The sequence below is a fragment of the Anas platyrhynchos genome, chromosome 29 (genome assembly GCF_047663525.1).
Source record: "Anas platyrhynchos isolate ZD024472 breed Pekin duck chromosome 29, IASCAAS_PekinDuck_T2T, whole genome shotgun sequence".
Taxonomy (NCBI): Eukaryota; Metazoa; Chordata; class Aves; order Anseriformes; family Anatidae; genus Anas; species Anas platyrhynchos.
In genome coordinates, this window is record NC_092615.1 from 6903275 (window position 1) to 6923579 (window position 20305).

Sequence of the window (20305 nt, forward strand, 5' to 3'; positions counted from 1 at the left end):
TAGCTTTAGCAGTCATCGTAGACGAGTGAAAAATCCGGCCCCAGGAAATGCGTTACGAGCACTTTTCACCCATCCAAAAGTGCCTCCAAATGAAGGCTTTGGGTACAAGTGAACTCCCCAGGGGAGCCTTTACGCAGCCCCACATGCAACTGGACCCTCCGTGTTCGCTGTTGCCGAGCATCCCTAAACATATCCCTAGCCGGCATCGAAGACGTGTTAAAAATCAGGCCCCAGGAAACGCGTTGCGAGCCCTATTCGCCCATCCAAAAGAGCCCCCAAAGGAAGGCTTTGGGTACAAGAGAACTCCCCAGGGGAGCCTTTACGCAGCCCCACATGCAACTGGACCCTTCTGGTTCGCTGTTTCCGAGCAACCCTAAATATATCCCTAGCCGGCATGGGAGAAGACTGAAAACACAGGCCCCAGAAAACGCGTTGCAAGCCCCTTTGGACCATACCAAAGTATCACCAAAGGAAGGCTTTGGGTACAAGTGAACTCCCCAGGGGAGCCTTTACGCAGCCCCACATGCAACTGGACCCTTCGGGTTCGCTGTTTCCGAGCAACCCTAAATATAACCGTAGCCGGCATGGGAGAAGACTGAAAACATGGGCCCCAGAAAACGCATTGCAAGCCCCTTTGGACCATCCAAAAGTGTCACCAAGGAAGGCTTTGGGTACAAGAGAACTCCCCAGGGGAGCCTTTACGCAGCCCCACATGCAACTGGACCCTCCGTGTTCGCTGTTTACGAGCAACCCTAAACGTAGCCCTAGCCGGCATCGAAGACAACTGAAAAATCAGGCCCCAGGAAACGCGTTGCAAGCCCCTTTGGACCATCCAAAAGTGTCACCAAAGGAAGGCTTTGGGTACAAGTGAACTCCCCAGGGGAGCCTTTACGCAGCCCCACATGCAACTGGACCCTCCGGGTTCGCTGTTTCCGAGCATCCCTAAACATAACCCTTGCCGGCATCGAAGACGAATGAAAAATCAGGCCCCAGGAAAATCGTTGCAAGCCCTTTTCGCCCATCCAAAAGAGCCCCCAAAGGAAGACTTTGGGTACAAGAGAACTCCCCAGGGGAGCCTTTACGCAGCCCCACATGCAACTGAACCCTTCGGGTTCGCTGTTTCCGAGCAACCCTAAATATATCCCTAGCCGGCATGGGCGAAGACTGAAAACACGGGCCCCAGAAAACGCGTTGCAAGCCCCTTTGGACCATCCCAAAGTGTCACCAAAGGAAGGCTTTGGGTACAAGTGAACTCCCCAGGGGAGCCTTTACGCAGCCCCACATGCAACTGGACCCTCCGGGTTCGCTGTTTCCGAGCAACCCTAAATGTAGCCCTAGCAGTCATCGTAGACGAGTGAAAAATACGGCCCCAGGAAATGCGTTGCGAGCCCCTTTGGACCATCCAATAGTGTCACCAAAGGAAGGCCTTGGGTACATCTGAAGTTCCCAGGGGAGCCTTTACGCAGCCCCACATGCAACTGGACCCTCCGGGTTCGCTGGTTTCGAGCATCCCTAAACATAGCCCTAGCCGGCATCGAAGACGTGTTAAAAATCAGGCCCCAGGAAACGCGTTGCAAGCCCGTTTGGACCATCCAAATGTGTCAGCAAAGGAAGGCTTTGGGTACAAGTGAACTCCCAGGGGAGCCTTTACGCAGCCCCACATGCAACTGGACCCTCCGTGTTCGCTGTTTCCGAGCAACCCTAAACGTAGCACTAGCAGTCATCGTAGACGAGTGAAAAATCCGGCCCCAGGAAATGCGTTATGAGCACTTTTCACCCATCCAAAAGTGCCTCCAAAGGAAGGCTTTGGGTACAAGTGATCTCCGCAGGGGAGCCTTTACGCAGCCCCACATGCAACTGCACCCTCCGGGTTCGCTGTTTCCGAGCATCCCTAAACATAACCCTACCTGCATCGATGACGAATGAAAAATCAGGCCCCAGGAAATGCCTTACGAGCACTTTTCACCCATCCAAATGTGCCCCCAAAGGAAGGCTTTGGGTACAAGTGAACTCCCCAGGGGAGCCTTTACGCAGCCCCACATGCAACTGGACCCTCCGGGTTCGCTGTTCCTGAGCAAACCTAAACGTAGCCCTAGCCGTCATCGGAGACGAGTGAAAAATCAGGCCCCAGGAAATGCAATCGAGCCCCTTTGGACCATCCAAAAGTGCCCCCAAAGGAAGGCTTTCGATACAAGTGAACTCCCCAGGGGAGCCTTTACGCAGCCCCACATGCAACTGGACCCTCCGTGTTCGCTGTTTCCGAGCAACCCTAAATATATCCCTAGCCGGCATGGGAGAAGACTGAAAACACGGGCCCCAGAAAACGCGTTGCAAGCCCCTTTGGACCATCCCAAAGTGTCAACAAAGGAAGGCTTTGGGTACAAGTGAACTCCCCAGGGGAGCCTTTACGCAGCCCCACATGAAATTGGACCTTCCAAGTTCGCTGTTCATGAGCAAACCTAAACGTAGCCCTAGCCGGCATCGAAGACGACTGAAAAATCACGCCCCAGGAAACGCGTTGCAATCCCCTTTTCGCCCATCCAAAAGTGTCACCAAAGGAAGGTTTTGGGTACAAGTGAACTCCCCAGGGGAGCCTTTACTCAGCCCCACATGCAACTGGACCCTCCGGGTTCGCTGTTTCCGAGCATCCCTAAACATAGCCCTAGCCGGCCTCGAAGACGACTGAAAAATCAGGCCCCAGGAAATGCGTTCCGAGCCCTTTTCGCCCATCCAAAAGTGCCCCCAAAGGAAGGCTTTGGGTACAAGTGAACTCCCCAGGGGAGCCTTTACGCAGCCCCACATGCAACTGGCCCCTCCGGGTTCGCTGTTTCCGAGCATCCCTAAACCTAGCACTAGCCGGCATCGAAGACGACTGAAAAATCACGCCCCAGGAAACGCTTTGCAATCCCCTTTGGACCATCCAAAAGTGTCACCAAAGGAAGGTTTTGGGTACAAGTGAACTCCCCAGGGGAGCCTTTACGCAGCCCCACATGCAACTGGACCCTCCGGGTTCGCTGTTTCCGAGCATCCCTAAACATATCCCTTGCAGGACGAAGACGACTGAAAAATCAGGCCCCAGGAAAATCGTTGCAAGCCCTTTTCGCCCATCCAAAAGTGCCCCCAAAGGAAGGCTTTGGGTACAAGAGAACTCCCCAGGGGAGCCTTTACGCAGCCCCACATGCAACTGGCCCCTTCGGGTTCGCTGTTTCCGAGCAACCCCAAATATATCCCTAGCCGGCATGGGCGAAGACTGAAAACACGGGCCCCAGAAAACGTGTTGCAAGCCCCTTTGGACCATCCCAAAGTGTCACCAAAGGAAGGCTTTGGGTACAAGAGAACTCCCCAGGGGAGCCTTTACGCAGCCCCACATGCAACTGGACCCTCCGGGTTCGCTGTTTCCGAGCATCCCTAAACATAGCACTAGCCGGCATCGAAGACGACTGAAAAATCACGCCCCAGGAAACGCTTTGCAATCCCCTTTGGACCATCCAAAAGTGTCACCAAAGGAAGGTTTTGGGTACAAGTGAACTCCCCAGGGGAGCCTTTACTCAGCCCCACATGCAACTGGCCCCTCCGGGTTCGCTGTTTCCGAGCATCCCTAAACATAGCCCTAGCCGGCCTCGAAGACGACTGAAAAATCAGGCTCCAGGAAATGCGTTGCGAGCCCTTTTCGCCCTTCCAAAAGTGCCCCCAAAGGAAGGCTTTGGGTACAAGTGAACTCCCCAGGGGAGCCTTTACGCAGCCCCACATGAAACTGGACCTTCCGAGTTCGCTGTTCATGAGCAAACCTAAATGTAGACCTAGACGGCATCGAAGACGACTGAAAAATCACGCCCCAGGAAACGCTTGTCAATCCCCTTTGGACCATCCAAAAGTGTCACAAAAGGAAGGCTTTGGGTACAAGAGAACTCCCCAGGGGAGCCTTTACGCAGCCCCACATGCAACTGGACCCTCCGGGTTCGCTGTTTCCGAGCATTCCTAAACATAGCACTAGCCGGCATCGAAGACGACTGAAAAATCACGCCCCAGGAAACGCTTTGCAATCCCCTTTGGACCATCCAAAAGTGTCACCAAAGGAAGGTCTTGGGTACAAGTAAACTCCCCAGGGGAGCCTTTACTCAGCTTCACATGAAACTGGACCCTCCGGGTTCGCTGTTTCCGAGCATCCCTAAACATAGCCCTAGCCGGCATCGAAGACGACTGAAAAATCAGGCCCCAGGAAATGCGTTGCGAGCCCTTTTCGCCCATCCAAAAGTGCCCCCAAAGGAAGGCTTTGGGTACAAGTGAACTCCCCAGGGGAGCCTTTACGCAGCCCCACATGCAACTGGACCCTCCGGGTTCGATTTTTCAGAGCAACCCTAAATATATCCCTAGCCGGCATGGGAGAAGACTGAAAACACGGGCCCCAGAAAACGCGTTGCAAGCCCCTTTGGACCATCCCAAAGTGTCACCAAAGGAAGGCTTTGGGTACAAGTGAACTCCCCAGGGGAGACTTTACGCAGCCCCACATGCAACTGGACCATCCGGGTTCGCTTTTTCCGAGCAACCCTAAACGTAGCCCAAGCAGTCATCGTAGACGAGTGAAAAATCCGGCCCCAGGAAATGTAATCCGAGCCCCTTTGGACCATCCAAAAGTGTCACCAAAGGAAGGCTTTGGGTACAAGTGAACTCCCCAGGGGAGCCTTTACGCAGCCCCACATGCAACTGGACCCTCCGTGTTCGCTTTTTCCGAGCAACCCTAAACGTAGCCCTAGCAGTCATCGTAGACGAGTGAAAAATCAGGCCCCAGGAAATGCGTTTCGAGCCCTTTTCGCCCATCCAAAAGTGCCTCCAAATGAAGGCGTTGGGTACAAGTGATCTCCCCAGGGGAGCCTTTACGCAGCCCCACATGCAACTGCACCCTCCGGGTTCGCTGTTTCCGAGCATCCCTAAACATAGCCCTACCGGCATCGATGACGAATGAAAAATCAGGCCCCAGGAAATGCGTTACGAGCACTTTTCACCCATCCAAATGTGCCCCCAAAGGAAGGCTTTGGGTACAAGTGAACTCCGCAGGGAAGCCTTTACGCAGCCCCACATGCAACTGGACCCTCCGGGTTCGCTGTTTCCGAGCAACCCAAAATATATCCCTAGCCGGCATCGAAGACGACTGAAAAAACAGGCCCCAGGAAATGATTTGCAAGCCCATTTCGCCCATCCAAAAGTGTCACCAAAGGAAGGCTTTGGGTACAAGAGAACTCCCCAGGGGAGCCTTTACGCAGCCCCACATGCAACTGGACCCTTAGGGTTCGCTGTTCCTGAGCAAACCTAAACGTAGCCCTAGCCGTCATCGGAGACGAGTGAAAAATCAGGCCCCAGGAAATGCAATCCGAGCCCTTTTCACCCATTCAAAAGTGTCACCAAAGGAAGGCTTTGGGTACAAGTGAACTCCCCAGGGGAGCCTTTACGCAGACCCACATGCAACTGGACCCTCCGGGTTCGCTTTTTCCGAGCAACCCTAAATATATCCCTAGCCCGCATGGGAGAAGGCTGAAAACCAGGGCCCCAGAAAAAGCGTTTCAAGCCCCTTTGGACCATCCAAAAGTGTCACCAAAGGAAGGCTTTGGGTACAAGTGAACTCCCCAGGGGAGCCTTTACGCAGCCCCACATGCAACTGGACCCTCCGGGTTCGCTGTTTCCGAGCATCCCTAAACATAGCCCTAGCCGGCCTCGAAGACGACTGAAAAATCAGGCCCCAGGAAATGCGTTGCGAGCCCTTTTCGCCCATCCAAAAGTGCCCCCAAAGGAAGGCTTTGGGTACAAGTGAACTCCCCAGGGGAGCCTTTACGCAGCCCCACATGCAACTGGCCCCTCCGGGTTCGATTTTTCAGAGCAACACTAAATATATCCCTAGCCGGCATGGGAGAAGACTGAAAACACGGGCCCCAGAAAACACGTTGCAAGCCCCTTTGGACCATCCCAAAGTGTCACCAAAGGAAGGCTTTGGGTACAAGTGAACTCCCCAGGGGAGCCTTTACGCAGCCCCACATGCAACTGGACCCTCCGGGTTCGCTGTTTCCGAGCATCCCTAAACATAGCCCTAGCCGGCATCGAAGACGAGTGAAAAATCAGGCCCCAGGAAACGCGTTGCAAGCCCTTTTCGCCCATCCAAAAGTGCCCCCAAAGGAAGATTTTGGGTACAAGAGAACTCGCAGGGGAGCCTTTACGCAGCCCCACATGCAACTGGACCCTTAGGTTTCGCTGTTCCTGAGCAAACCTAAACGTAACCCTAGCCGTCATCGGAGACGAGTGAAAAATCAGGCCCCAGGAAATGCAATCCGAGCCCCTTTGGACCATCCAAAAGTGCCCCCAAAGGAAGGCTTTGGATACAAGTGAACTCCCCAGGGGAGCCTTTACACAGCCCCACATGCAACTGGACCCTCCGGGTTCGCTGTTTCCGAGCATCCCTAAACATAGCCCTAGCCGGCATCGAAGACGACTGAAAAATCAGGCCCCAGGAAATGCGTTCCGAGCCCTTTTCGCCCATCTAAAAGTGCCCTGAAAGGAAGGCTTTGGGTACAAGTGAACTCCCCAGGGGAGCCTTTACGCAGCCCCACATGCAACTGGACCATTCGGGTTTGCTGTTTCCGAGCAACCCTAAATATATCGCTAGCCGGCATGGGAGAAGACTGAAAACACGGGCCCCAGAAAACGCGTTGCAAGCCCATTTGGACCATCCCAAAGTGTCACCAAAGGAAGGCTTTGGGTACAAGTGAACTCCCCAGGGGAGCCTTTACGCAGCCCCACATGCAACTGGACCCTCCGGGTTCGCTGTTTCCGAGCATCCCTAAACATATCCATAGCCGGCATCGAAGATGACTGAAAAATCAGGCCCCAGGAAATGCGTTGCAAGCCTTTTTCGCCCATCCAAAAGTGCCCCCAAAGGAAGGCTTTGGGTACAAGTGAACTCCCCAGGGGAGCCTTTACGCAGCCCCACATGCAACTGGACCCTCCGGGTTCGCTGTTTCCGAGCATCCCTAAACATAACACTAGCGGGCATCGAAGACGACTGAAAAATCAGGCCCCAGAAAATGCGTTACGTACCCTTTTCGCCCATCCAAATTGCCCCCAAAAGAAGGCTTTGGGTACAAGTGAACTCCCCAGGGGAGCCTTTACGCAGCCCCACATGCAACTGGACCATTCGGGTTTGCTGTTTCCGAGCAACCCTAAATATATCGCTAGCCGGCATGGGAGAAGACTGAAAACACGGGCCCCAGAAAACGCGTTGCAAGCCCATTTGGACCATCCAAAAGTGTCACAAAAGGAAGGCCTTGGGTACAAGTGAACTCCCCAGGGGAGCCTTTACGCAGCCCCACATGCAACTGGACCCTCCGGGTTTGCTGTTTACGAGCATCCCTAAACATAGCCCTTGCCGGCATCGAAAACGAGTGAAAAATCAGGCCCCAGGAAATGCGTTCTGAGCCCTTTTCACCCATCCAAAAGTGCCACCAAAGGAAGACTTTGGGTACAAGAGAACTCCCCAGGGGAGCCTTTACGCAGCCCCACATGCAACTGGACCCTCCGGGTTCGCTGTTTCCGAGCATCCCTAAACATAGCCCTAGCCGGCGTCGAAGACGACTGAAAAATCCGGCCCCAGGAAATGCGTTGCGAGCCCTTTTCGCCCATCCAAAAGTGCCCCCAAAGGAAGGCTTTGGGTACAAGTGAACTCCCCAGGGGAGCCTTTACGCAGCCCCACATGCAACTGGACCCTCCGGGTTCGCTGTTTCCGAGCATCCCTAAATATAGCCCTACCGGCATTGATGACGACTGAAAAATCAGGCCCCAGGAAATGCGTTCCGAGCCCTTTTCACCCATCCAAATGTGCCCCCAAAGGAAGGCTTTGGGTACAAGTGAACTCCCCAGGGGAGCCTTTACGCAGCCCCACATGCAACTGGACCCTCCGGGTTCGCTGTTTCCGAGCAACCCTAAACGTAGCCCTAGCAGTCATCGTAGACGAGTGAAAAATCCATCCCCAGGAAATGCGTTGCGATCCCCTTTAGACCATCCAAAAGTGTCACCAAAGGAAGGCCTTGGGTACATCTGAAGTTCCCAGGGGAGCCTTTACGCAGCCCCACATGCAACTGGACCCTCCGGGTTTGCTGTTTTCGAGCATCCCTAAACATATCCCTAGCCGGCATCGAAGACGACTGAAAAATCAGGCCCCAGGAAATGCGTTCCGAGCCCTTTTCGCCCATACAAAAGTGCCCCCAAAGGAAGGCTTTGGGTACAAGAGAACTCCCCAGGGGAGCCTTTACGCAGCCCCACATGCAAATGGACCTTTCGGGTTCACTGTTTCCGAGCAACCCTAAATATATCCCTAGCCAGCATGGTAGAAGACTGAAAACACGGGCCCCAGAAAACGCGTTGCAAGCCCCTTTGGACCAACCCAAAGTGTCACCAAAGGAAGGCTTTGGGTACAAGTGAACTCCCCAGGGGAGCCTTTACGCAGCCCCACATGCAACTGGACCCTCCGGGTTCGCTGTTTCCGAGCAACCCTAAATGTAGCCCTAGCAGTCATCGTAGACGAGTGAAAAATACGGCCCCAGGAATTGTGTTGCGAGCCCCTTTGGACCATCCAAAAGTGTCACCAAAGGAAGGCCTTGGGTACATCTGAAGTTCCCAGGTGTCGTGGTTTAACCCGGCCGGCAGCCAAACACCACGCAGCCGTTCGCTCACCCTCCCCCCTCCCTCTCTGGGACGGGGGAGAGAAATGGAAAGTGAAGCCCGTGAGTTGAGATAAAGACAGTTTAATAAGACAGGAAAATAATAATAACAAAATAATAATAACAATAATAACAATAATAACAATAATAACAATAATAATAATATGGTGATAATAGGGAAATAATAATAATATGTACAAACAAGTGATGCACAATGCAATTGCTCACCACTCGTTGACCGATGCCCAGCCTAACTCCGAGCAGTCCGGCCCCGTCCCCCCGGCTAGCCACCCCTATATATTGTTTAGCATGACGTCAGATGGTATGGAATACCCCTTTGGCTAGTTTGGGTCACCTGTCCCGGGTCTGTCCCCTCCCAGCTCTTACTGCACCCCCAGCCTGCCCGTTGGCAGGGCAGAGCAAAAGGCTGAGATGTCCTTGGCTTAGTATAAGCACTGCTCTGCAACAATTAAAGCATCGGGGTGTTATCAGCACTCTTCTCATCCTAAGCCAAAACACAGCATTCCACAAGCTACTAGGAAGAAAATTAATTCTGTTCTAACTGAAACCAGGACATCTATCCACCCCTTATTCCATACCATTTATGTCATGCTCAGGTTACACTCTTTTCTATACATTCTAATTAGTCACCTATAGTAATCATGGTAGTGATAACATACAATATAATATACTAATTAACATGGTACAATTCAGTTCATGGGCTATTCTCACCCAGTATTAAATCTCCTTGAGGTACACACCGGACCTCTCCGTTCTTTTGCATCACCCACCAAGTGTATCCAGGTCCCTGAGCGAAAACAATCCCACGAATAGGTTTGCCTTTTCCTGAGGCAGGAGTAGCCCAGACTGTTTTACCTAGCATATTTTTTACATGCACTACAGGAACTTTATCCCCATCTACAGTACGTAACAGGTTTGATTGGGCAGGTCCTGCTCGGTTGGTAGATCCCCTAGTATTGACTAACCAGGTGGCCTTTGCCAAATGCGTATCCCAGTTTTTGAACGTCCCAGCGCCCATTGCTTTCAAGGTAGTCTTTAACAGGCCATTGTATCGTTCAACTTTCCTGGAGGCTGGTGCATGATAGGGGATGTGATACACCCATTCAATACCATGTTCTTTGGCCCAAGTGTCTATAAGGTTGTTTCGGAAGTGAGTCCCATTGTCTGATTCTATTCTTTCTGGGGTGCCATGTCGCCATAGGACTTGCTTTTCAAGGCCCAGGATGGTGTTCCGGGCGGTGGCATGAGGCACAGGATATGTTTCCAGCCATCCGGTGGTTGCTTCCACCATTGTAAGTACGTGGCACTTGCCATTGCGAGTTTGAGGGAGTGTGATGTAATCAATCTGCCAGGCCTCTCCATATTTATATTTCAGCCATCGTCCTCCATACCAAAGAGGCTTTGACCGTTTGGCTTGCTTGATTGCAGCACATGTTTCACAGTCATGAATAACCTGTGCTATAGCGTCCATGGTCAGGTCCACCCCTCGATCACGAGCCCATCTGTAGGTTGCATCTCTACCTTGATGGCCTGAGGTGTCATGGGCCCATCGGGCTATAAATAATTCACCTTTATGCTGCCAATCCAGGTCCACCTGAGCTACTTCAATCTTAGCAGCCTGATCCACCTGCTGGTTGTTTTGATGTTCTTCAGTAGCCCGATTCTTGGGCACATGAGCATCTACGTGGCGTACTTTCACAGCCAGGTTCTCTACCCGAGCAGCAATATCTTGCCACAATGCAGCAGCCCAAATGGGTTTGCCCCTACGCTGCCAGTTGTTTTGCTTCCATTGCTGTAACCATCCCCACAGGGCATTTGCTACCATCTATGAATCGGTGTAGAGATAGAGAACTGGCCATTTTTCTCGTTCAGCAATGTCTAAAGCCAGCTGAATGGCTTTCACTTCTGCAAACTGACTCGATTCACCTTCTCCCTCAGCAGCTTCTGCAACTCGTCGCGTAGGACTCCATACAGCAGCCTTCCATCTCCGATGCTTCCCCACAATACGACAGGACCCATCAGTGAACAGGGCATATTTCTTTTCATTCTCTGGCAACTGGTTGTACAGTGGGGCTTCTTCAGCACGACCCACCTCCTCCTCTGATGATATCCCAAAGTATTTGCCTTCTGGCCAGTCCATGATCACTTCCAATATTCCTGGGCGACTGGGGTTTCCTATTCGAGCCCGCTGAGTAATCAGTGCAACCCACTTGCTCCATGTAGCATCAGTTGCATGATGCGTAGAGGGGACCCTTCTCTTGAACATCCAGCCTAGTACCGGCAATCAGGGTGCTAGGAGGAGCTGCGCTTCAGTACCGACCACCTCCGAAGCAGATCGAACTCCTTCATATGCTGCTAATATCTCCTTTTCAGTTGGAGTATAGCGGGCCTCGGATCCTCTGTATCCCCGACTCCAAAACCCCAGGGGCCGACCTCGAGTTTCCCCAGGTTCTTTCTGCCAGAGGCTCCAGGTGGGGCCGTTCTCCCCGGCTGCAGTGTAGAGCACATTCTTTACATCTGGTCCTGTTCGAACTGGCCCAAGAGCTACTGCATGGACTATTTCCTGCTTGATTTGTTCAAAGGCTTGTCGTTGTTCAGGGCCCCACTCAAACTCATTCTTCTTACGGGTTACTTGGTAGAGCGGGTTTACAATCAGACTGTAATTTGGGATGTGCATTCTCCAAAACCCCACAACACCTAGGAAAGTCTGTGTTTCTTTTTTGTTAGTTGGTGGAGACATAGCTGTTATTTTGTTGATCACATCCATTGGGATTTGACGACGTCCATCTTGCCATTTTATTCCTAAAAACTGGATCTCTCGTGCAGGTCCTTTGACTTTATTTTGTTTTATGGCAAAACCGGCTTTCAGAAGGATTTGGACTATTTTCTTCCCTTTCTCGAAAACTTCCTCTGCTGTGTCACCCCACACAATAGTGTCATCGATGTACTGCAGGTGTTCAGGAGCTTCCCCCTGCTCTAGCGCAGACTGGATCAGCCCATGGCAAATGGTAGGGCTGTGTTTCCACCCCTGGGGCAGCCTATTCCAAGTATATTGGACTCCCCTCCAAGTGAAGGCAAATTGTGGCCTGCACTCTACTGCTAGAGGGATGGAGAAAAATGCATTAGCGATATCAATTGTGGCGTACCACTTGGCTGCCTTCGATTCAAGTTCATACTGAAGTTCCAGCATGTCCGGCACTGCAGCACTCAGTGGTGGCGTGACTTCGTTCAGGCCGCGATAGTCCACTGTTAGTCTCCACTCACCATTAGACTTTCTCACTGGCCATATGGGACTATTGAAAGGTGAATGGGTCTTGCTGATCACTCCTTGGCTCTCCAATTGACGAATTAGCTTATGGATGGGGATCAGGGAGTCTCGGTTAGTGCGATATTGCCGCCGGTGCACAGTTGTGGTAGCGATTGGCACTTGCTGTTCTTCGACCCTCAGCAACCCCACAACAGAGGGGTCCTCTGAGAGACCAGGCAAGGTAGATAATTGTTTAATGCCCTCTGTCTCTAAGGCAGCTATACCAAAAGCCCACCGGAACCCTTTTGGGTCCTTGCAATATCCTCTTCTAAGATAGTCTATGCCAAGGATACATGGAGCATCCGGGCCAGTCACAATGCGGTGCTTTTCCCACTCATTCCCAGTCAGACTCACTTCAGCCTCCAATACAGTCAACTGCTGAGATCCTCCTGTCACTCCACAAATATAGATGGGCTCTGGTCCTTTATAGCTCGATGGCATTATAGTACATTGTGCACCGGTGTCTACTAAAGCCTTATACTTCTGTGCGCGTGATGTGCCAGGCCATCGAATCCACACAGTCCAATAAACTCGATTGTCCCTTTCCTCCCCCTGGCTGGAGGCAGGGCCCCCCTAATCCTGGTCAGAATCTTCTTCGTTTCTGTGTTTGAAGGACTGTCTGCTGGAAGTTGGAGCAGCAAACTTTTCGGAGAATCCCTTTTTCCTGATTGTTTTCTTTTGCAACTCACGTACCCGTGCCTCTAGGGTCGCGGTAGATTTTCCATCCCATTTTCTCATGTCCTCTCCATGGTCTCGTAAGTAAAACCACAGGGTGGCACGGGGTGAGTACCCACCATAGCGTCTTCCTTGTGTGGGTGAACGCCTACCCCTGACAGCTGAGACACTGCTTTGTACAGGTACAGAGGAGAATAATCTCTCTTCAAGTTGGTGAACCTTTTCAGAAAGTTTCTCCCAAGTGTTCTCTTTTGGTCGGTGGACACTGGTTGGTTCAGGTGGGGAGGACAATAGATTCTCTTCAAGTTGGTGAACCTTTTCAGAAAGTTTCTCCACAGCTGAGACGCAGGCCTGTAAGGAAGAGGAAAGACTTTCTTCATACTGACGGAGTTGTTTAGCCGCTTCATCCACTGTGGGTTCCTCATCCTCTTTCCAGGCCATTATTGCCAATGAGCTGGCATATGATGATGGTGCACTCCGTACAAACTTCCGCCACATGGGTCGTGTACACTTGACTTCATCTGGGTCTTTGGATGTTTGTCTGAGGTCTGGATCCTCATAAATCACTTCCCGTACGGCTAATTCCCTCAGGTACTGGATTCCCTTCTCCATAGTGGTCCACTTGCCTGGTAGACATAAAAGTTCTTCCTTGAAGGGATACCTTTCCCTCACAGCTGAGAGGAGACGCCTCCAGAGGCTGGTGGATTGTGCTCCATCTGCAATTGCTTTGTCAATGCCAGCGTCTTGAGCAAGGGATCCCAGCCGCTTGGCTTCCCTGCCGTCTAATTCCACACAATTGGCTCCAGAGTCCCAGCACCGGAGCAGCCAGGTGACAAGCTGCTCACCTATACAGCGACCAAAATCTTTTCGCACATCTCGTAGCTCGCGCTCGTTTAGGCTTCGGGTAGTTACTGTTGCTTTTTCGGCATCCTCATCTTCCTCCTCCTGAATCCTTGATGGCCCAGCGTCGTCGTCATCTTCGTCATCTCTGTACCTAGTTTTGGCAGAAGCCTTACCTGGATTGGCAGAAGACTCTCTGCGTTCTAAACGACCTGAATCTCTATACCATTTTTTCACCTTCTCTACAGGGGCAGCTTGCACTGCTACTGCTCGTTTCTCTGACTTTGTTACAGGGTCTGCCACAGAGGTTGTAATACCCTCTGCAGGGTCAACTTGCACTGCTACAGCTCGTTTCTCTGACCCCGTTACAGGGATTGGAATACCCTCTGCAGGGTCAACTTGCACTGCTACAGCTCGTTTCTCTGACCCCGTTACAGGGATTGGAATACCCTCTGCAGGGTCAACTTGCACTGCTACAGCTCGTTTCTCTGACACAGCCACAGGAGCTGGAGCGGCTGCAGGAGCTGGAGCAGTTGCAGGAACTGGAGCTGTAGCGGCTACAGGAGCTGGAGCTGGAGCAGTTGCAGGAGCTGGGACTGGAGCAGCAGTAGGAGCTGGAGCTGGAGCAGTTGCAGGAGCTGGGACTGGAGCAGCAGTAGGAGCTGGAGCTGGAGCGGCTTCAGGAGCTGGGACTGGAGCAGTTGCAGGAACTGGGACTGGAGTAGCGGCCGGAGCTGGAACTGGAGCGGCTGCAGGATCTGGAACTGGAGCGGCTGCAGGAACTGGGACTGGAGCGGCTGCAGGAACTGGGACTGGAGCGGCTGCAGGAGCTGGGACTGGAGCGGCTGCAGGAGCTGGGACTGGAGCGGCTGCAGGAGCTGGAGCTGGAGCAGCTGCAGGAGCTGGGACTGGAGCGGCTGCAGGAACCGGATCTGGAGCGGCTGCAGGAACCGGATCTGGAGTGGCTGCAGGAGCTGGGGCTGGAGCGGCTGCAGAATCCACCGTAGGGGTCACAGTGGCCGTTGGATCTGTCACAGGGCTTGGAGTGGCCGCAGGGTCTGTCACTAAGTTGATAGCAGTATCAATGGCAGCTCGATAGGCATGAGCCAGGCCCCAGCACGTTACAATGATTTGTGTTACTTTGGAACTGCCAGAATCATGACACCTTTTTTTCAAGCATTCTGCCAGTTTTTGAGGATTTTGCCATTGCTCAGGGGTGAATTTCCAACACACTGGGGGTGCCAACTGCTCTAGATGCCTGCCCATATCCACCCATACTCCCTGCCACCCACAACTATCCTGCCTCCGGGCAGATCTCCGGATGAGCTTCCCAAGTAGTTGTTTAACTTTAAGCAGAACCTGAAGTGCATTCATGAGGCAGAACAACAAGACTATGGTATTCCGAGTATCCCAATAGTATTCAATATCTTGGAGAGCTATTGTGACAAGCTCAGGGGATAAGAGGGTGGTGAAGGAGGAAGGCAGAGTGATCCAGGAGGATACAGGGGTGGTGAAGGAGAAAGGGAGAGTAAGCAAGTAAGGAAAAATATCCTCCCCTTTCCCCTCCACAGATTGACTCCCTAATGGAAAAAAACAACAGGTATAATTGCTAATAGTTTCCAAGATACAGTTTCCAAAGTACAGAGTCGACGATGTTACTGAATACAAGTAACAAGTTAGAGTCATGACCACATATTTCATCGTCTCATAAGCCATTGCTACAACACACAGTACCATAATGATCTGAAACCAGGGCCCGGAGAGGATAAACAACATGACAGAGAGCAAATACGGAAAATAATGTACTATAATACTCAATTTGGAAAACAGGCGCAGCAGAGTTGAGATTAAAGTAATCAGCATCATGACAAGTGACTATTAAGCAGGTCTAATCCTTACACCAATTTTAGTTTAACACACTCTGGTCAGATCTGCCGTTATCTAAACCTTTCGGGCCCCACGTTGGGCGCCAAAATGACTGTTGTGGTTTAACCCGGCCGGCAGCCAAACACCACGCAGCCGTTCGCTCACCCTCCCCCCTCCCTCTCTGGGACGGGGGAGAGAAATGGAAAGTGAAGCCCGTGAGTTGAGATAAAGACAGTTTAATAAGACAGGAAAATAATAATAACAAAATAATAATAACAATAATAACAATAATAATAATATGGTGATAATAGGGAAATAATAATAATATGTACAAACAAGTGATGCACAATGCAATTGCTCACCACTCGCTGACCGATGCCCAGCCTAACTCCGAGCAGTCCGGCCCCGTCCCCCCAGCTAGCCACCCCTATATATTGTTTAGCATGACGTCAGATGGTATGGAATACCCCTTTGGCTAGTTTGGGTCAACTGTCCTGGGTCTGTCCACTCCCAGCTCTTACTGCACCCCCAGCCTGCCCGTTGGCAGGGCAGAGCAAAAGGCTGAGATGTCCTTAGCTTAGTATAAGCACTGCTCTGCAACAATTAAAGCATCGGGGTGTTATCAGCACTCTTCTCATCCTAAGCCAAAACACAGCATTCCACCAGCTACTAGGAAGAAAATTAATTCTGTTCTAACTGAAATCAGGACACCAGGGGAGCCTTTACGATGCCCCACATGCAACTGGACCCTCCGGGTTCGCTGTTTCCGAGCATCCCTAAACATAGCCCTAGCCGGCATCGAAGACGACTGAAAAATCAGGCCCCAGGAAATGCGTTCCGAGCCCTTTTCGCCCATCCAAAAGTGCCCCCAAAGGAAGGCTTTGGGTACAAGTGAACTCCCCAGGGGAGCCTTTACGAAGCCCCACATGCAACTGCACCCTCCGGGTTCGCTGTTTTCGAGCATCCCTAAACATAACACTTGCCGGCATAAAAGACGACTGAAAAATCCGGCCCCAGGAAATGGGTTGCGAGCCCCTTTTCGCCCATCCAAAAGTGCCCCCAAAGGAAGGCTTTGGGTACAAGAGAACTCCCCAGGGGAGCCTTTACGCAGCCCCACATGCAATTGGACCCTCCGGGTTCGCTGTTTCCGAGCATCCCTAAACATAGCCCTAGCCGGCATCAAAGACGACTGAAAAATCAGGCCCCAGGAAATGCGTTCCGAGCCCTTTTCGCCCATCCAAAAGTGCCCCCAAAGGAAGGCTTTGGGTACAATAGAACTCCCCAGGGGAGCCTTTACGCAGCCCCACATGCAACTGGACCCTTCGGGTTCGCTATTTCCGAGCAACCCTAAATATATCCCTAGCCAGCATGGGAGAAGACTGAAAACACGGGCCCCAGAAAACGCGTTGCAAGCCCCATTGGACCATCCCAAAGTGTCACCAAAGGAAGGCTTTGGGTACAAGTGAACTCCCCAGGAGAGCCTTTACGCAGCCCCACATGCAACTGGACCCTCCGGGTTCGCTGTTTCCGAGCAACCCTAAACGTAGCCCTAGCAGTCATCGTAGACGAGTGAAAAATCCGGCCCCAGGAAATGCGTTGCGAGCCCCTTTGGACCATCCAAAAGTGTCACCAAAGGAAGGCTTTGGGTACAAGTGAACTCCCAGGGGAGCCTTTACGATGCCCCACATGCAACTGGACCCTCCGGGTTCGCTGTTTCCGAGCATCCCTAAACATAGCCCAAGCCGGCATCGAAGACGACTGAAAAATCAGGCCCCAGGAAATGCGTTCCGAGCCCTTTTCGCCCATCCAAAAGTGCCCCCAAAGGAAGGCTTTGGGTACAAGTGAACTCCCCAGGGGAGCCTTTACGAAGCCCCACATGCAACTGCACCCTCCGGGTTCGCTGTTTTCGAGCATCCCTAAACATAACCCTTGCCGGCATAAAAGACGACTGAAAAATCAGGCCCCAGGAAATGGGTTGCAAGCCCCTTTGGACCATCCAAAAGTGCCCCCAAAGGAAGCTTTGGGTACAAGAGAACTCCCCAGGGGAGCCTTTACGCAGCCCCACATGCAACTGGACCCTCCGGTTCGCTGTTTCCGAGCAACCCTAAATATATCCCTAGACGGCATGGGAGAAGACTGAAAACACGGGCCCCAGAAAACGCGTTGCAAGCCCCATTGGACCATCCCAAAGTGTCACCAAAGGAAGGCTTTGGGTACAAGTGAACTCCCCAGGGGAGCCTTTACGCAGCCCCACATGCAACTGGACCCTCCGGGGTCGCTGTTTCCGAGCATCCCTAAACATAGCCCTAGCCGGCATCGAAGACGACTGAAAAATCAGGCCCCAGGAAATGCGTTCCGAGCCCTTTTCGCCCATCCCAAAGTGCCCCCAAAGGAAGGCTTTGGGTACAAGTGAACTCCCCAGGGGAGCCTTTACGAAGCCCCACATGCAACTGCACCCTCCGGGTTCGCTGTTTTCGAGCATCCCTAAACATAGCCCTAGCCGGCATCAAAGACGACTGAAAAATCAGGCCCCAGGAAATGCGTTCCGAGCCCTTTTCGCCCATCCAAAAGTGCCCCCAAAGGAAGGCTTTGGGTACAATAGAACTCCCCAGGGGAGCCTTTACGCAGCCCCACATGCAACTGGACCCTTCGGGTTCGCTATTTCCGAGCAACCCTAAATATATCCCTAGCCAGCATGGGAGAAGACTGAAAACACGGGCCCCAGAAAACGCGTTGCAAGCCCCATTGGACCATCCCAAAGTGTCACCAAAGGAAGGCTTTGGGTACAAGTGAACTCCCCAGGGGAGCCTTTACGCAGCCCCACATGCAATTGGACCCTCCGGGTTCGCTGTTTCCGAGCATCCCTAAACATAGCCCTAGCCGGCATCAAAGACGACTGAAAAATCAGGCCCCAGGAAATGCGTTCCGAGCCCTTTTCGCCCATCCCAAAGTGCCCCCAAAGGAAGGCTTTGGGTACAAGTGAACTCCCCAGGGGAGCCTTTACGCAGCCCCACATGCAATTGGACCCTCCGGGTTCGCTGTTTCCGAGCATCCCTAAACATAGCCCTAGCCGGCATCAAAGACGACTGAAAAATCAGGCCCCAGGAAATGCGTTCCGAGCCCTTTTCGCCCATCCAAAAGTGCCCCCAAAGGAAGGCTTTGGGTACAATAGAACTCCCCAGGGGAGCCTTTACGCAGCCCCACATGCAACTGGACCCTTCGGGTTCGCTATTTCCGAGCAACCCTAAATATATCCCTAGCCAGCATGGGAGAAGACTGAAAACACGGGCCCCAGAAAACGCGTTGCAAGCCCCATTGGACCATCCCAAAGTGTCACCAAAGGAAGGCTTTGGGTACAAGTGAACTCCCCAGGAGAGCCTTTACGCAGCCCCACATGCAACTGGACCCTCCGGGTTCGCTGTTTCCGAGCAACCCTAAACGTAGCCCTAGCAGTCATCGTAGACGAGTGAAAAATCCGGCCCCAGGAAATGCGTTGCGAGCCCCTTTGGACCATCCAAAAGTGTCACCAAAGGAAGGCTTTGGGTACAAGTGAACTCCCAGGGGAGCCTTTACGATGCCCCACATGCAACTGGACCCTCCGGGTTCGCTGTTTCCGAGCATCCCTAAACATAGCCCAAGCCGGCATCGAAGACGACTGAAAAATCAGGCCCCAGGAAATGCGTTCCGAGCCCTTTTCGCCCATCCAAAAGTGCCCCCAAAGGAAGGCTTTGGGTACAAGTGAACTCCCCAGGGGAGCCTTTACGAAGCCCCACATGCAACTGCACCCTCCGGGTTCGCTGTTTTCGAGCATCCCTAAACATAAACCTTGCCGGCATAAAAGACGACTGAAAAATCAGGCCCCAGGAAATGGGTTGCAAGCCCATTTGGACCATCCAAAAGTGCCCCCAAAGGAAGCTTTGGGTACAAGAGAACTCCCCAGGGGAGCCTTTACGCAGCCCCACATGCAACTGGACCCTCCGGTTCGCTGTTTCCGAGCAACCCTAAATATATCCCTAGACGGCATGGGAGAAGACTGAAAACACGGGCCCCAGAAAACGCGTTGCAAGCCCCATTGGACCATCCCAAAGTGTCACCAAAGGAAGGCTTTGGGTACAAGTGAACTCCCCAGGGGAGCCTTTACGCAGCCCCACATGCAACTGGACCCTCCGGGGTCGCTGTTTCCGAGCATCCCTAAACATAGCCCTAGCCGGCATCGAAGACGACTGAAAAATCAGGCCCCAGGAAATGCGTTCCGAGCCCTTTTCGCCCATCCCAAAGTGCCCCCAAAGGAAGGCTTTGGGTACAAGTGAACTCCCCAGGGGAGCCTTTACGAAGCCCCACATGCAACTGCACCCTCCGGGTTCGCTGTTTTCGAGCATCCCTAAACATAACTCTTGCCGGCATAAAAGACGACTGAAAAATCCGGCCCCAGGAAATGGGTTGCGAGCCCCTTTTCGCCCATCCAAAAGTGCCCCCAAAGGAAGGCTTTGGGTACAAGAGAACTCCCCAGGGGAGCCTTTACGCAGCCACACATGCAACTGGACCCTCCTGGTTCGATTTTTCCGAGCATCCCTAAACATAGCCCTAGCCGGCTTCAAAGACGACTGAAAAATCCGGCCCCAGGAAATGCGTTACGACGCCTTTTCGCCCATCCAAAAGTGCCCCCAAAGGAAGGCTTTGGGTACAATAGAACTCCCCAGGGGAGCCTTTACGCAGCCCCACATGCAACTGGACCCTTCGGGTTCGCTATTTCCGAGCAACCCTAAATATATCCCTAGCCAGCATGGGAGAAGACTGAAAACACGGGCCCCAGAAAACGCGTTGCAAGCCCCATTGGACCATCCCAAAGTGTCACCAAAGGAAGGCTTTGGGTACAAGTGAACTCCCCAGGGGA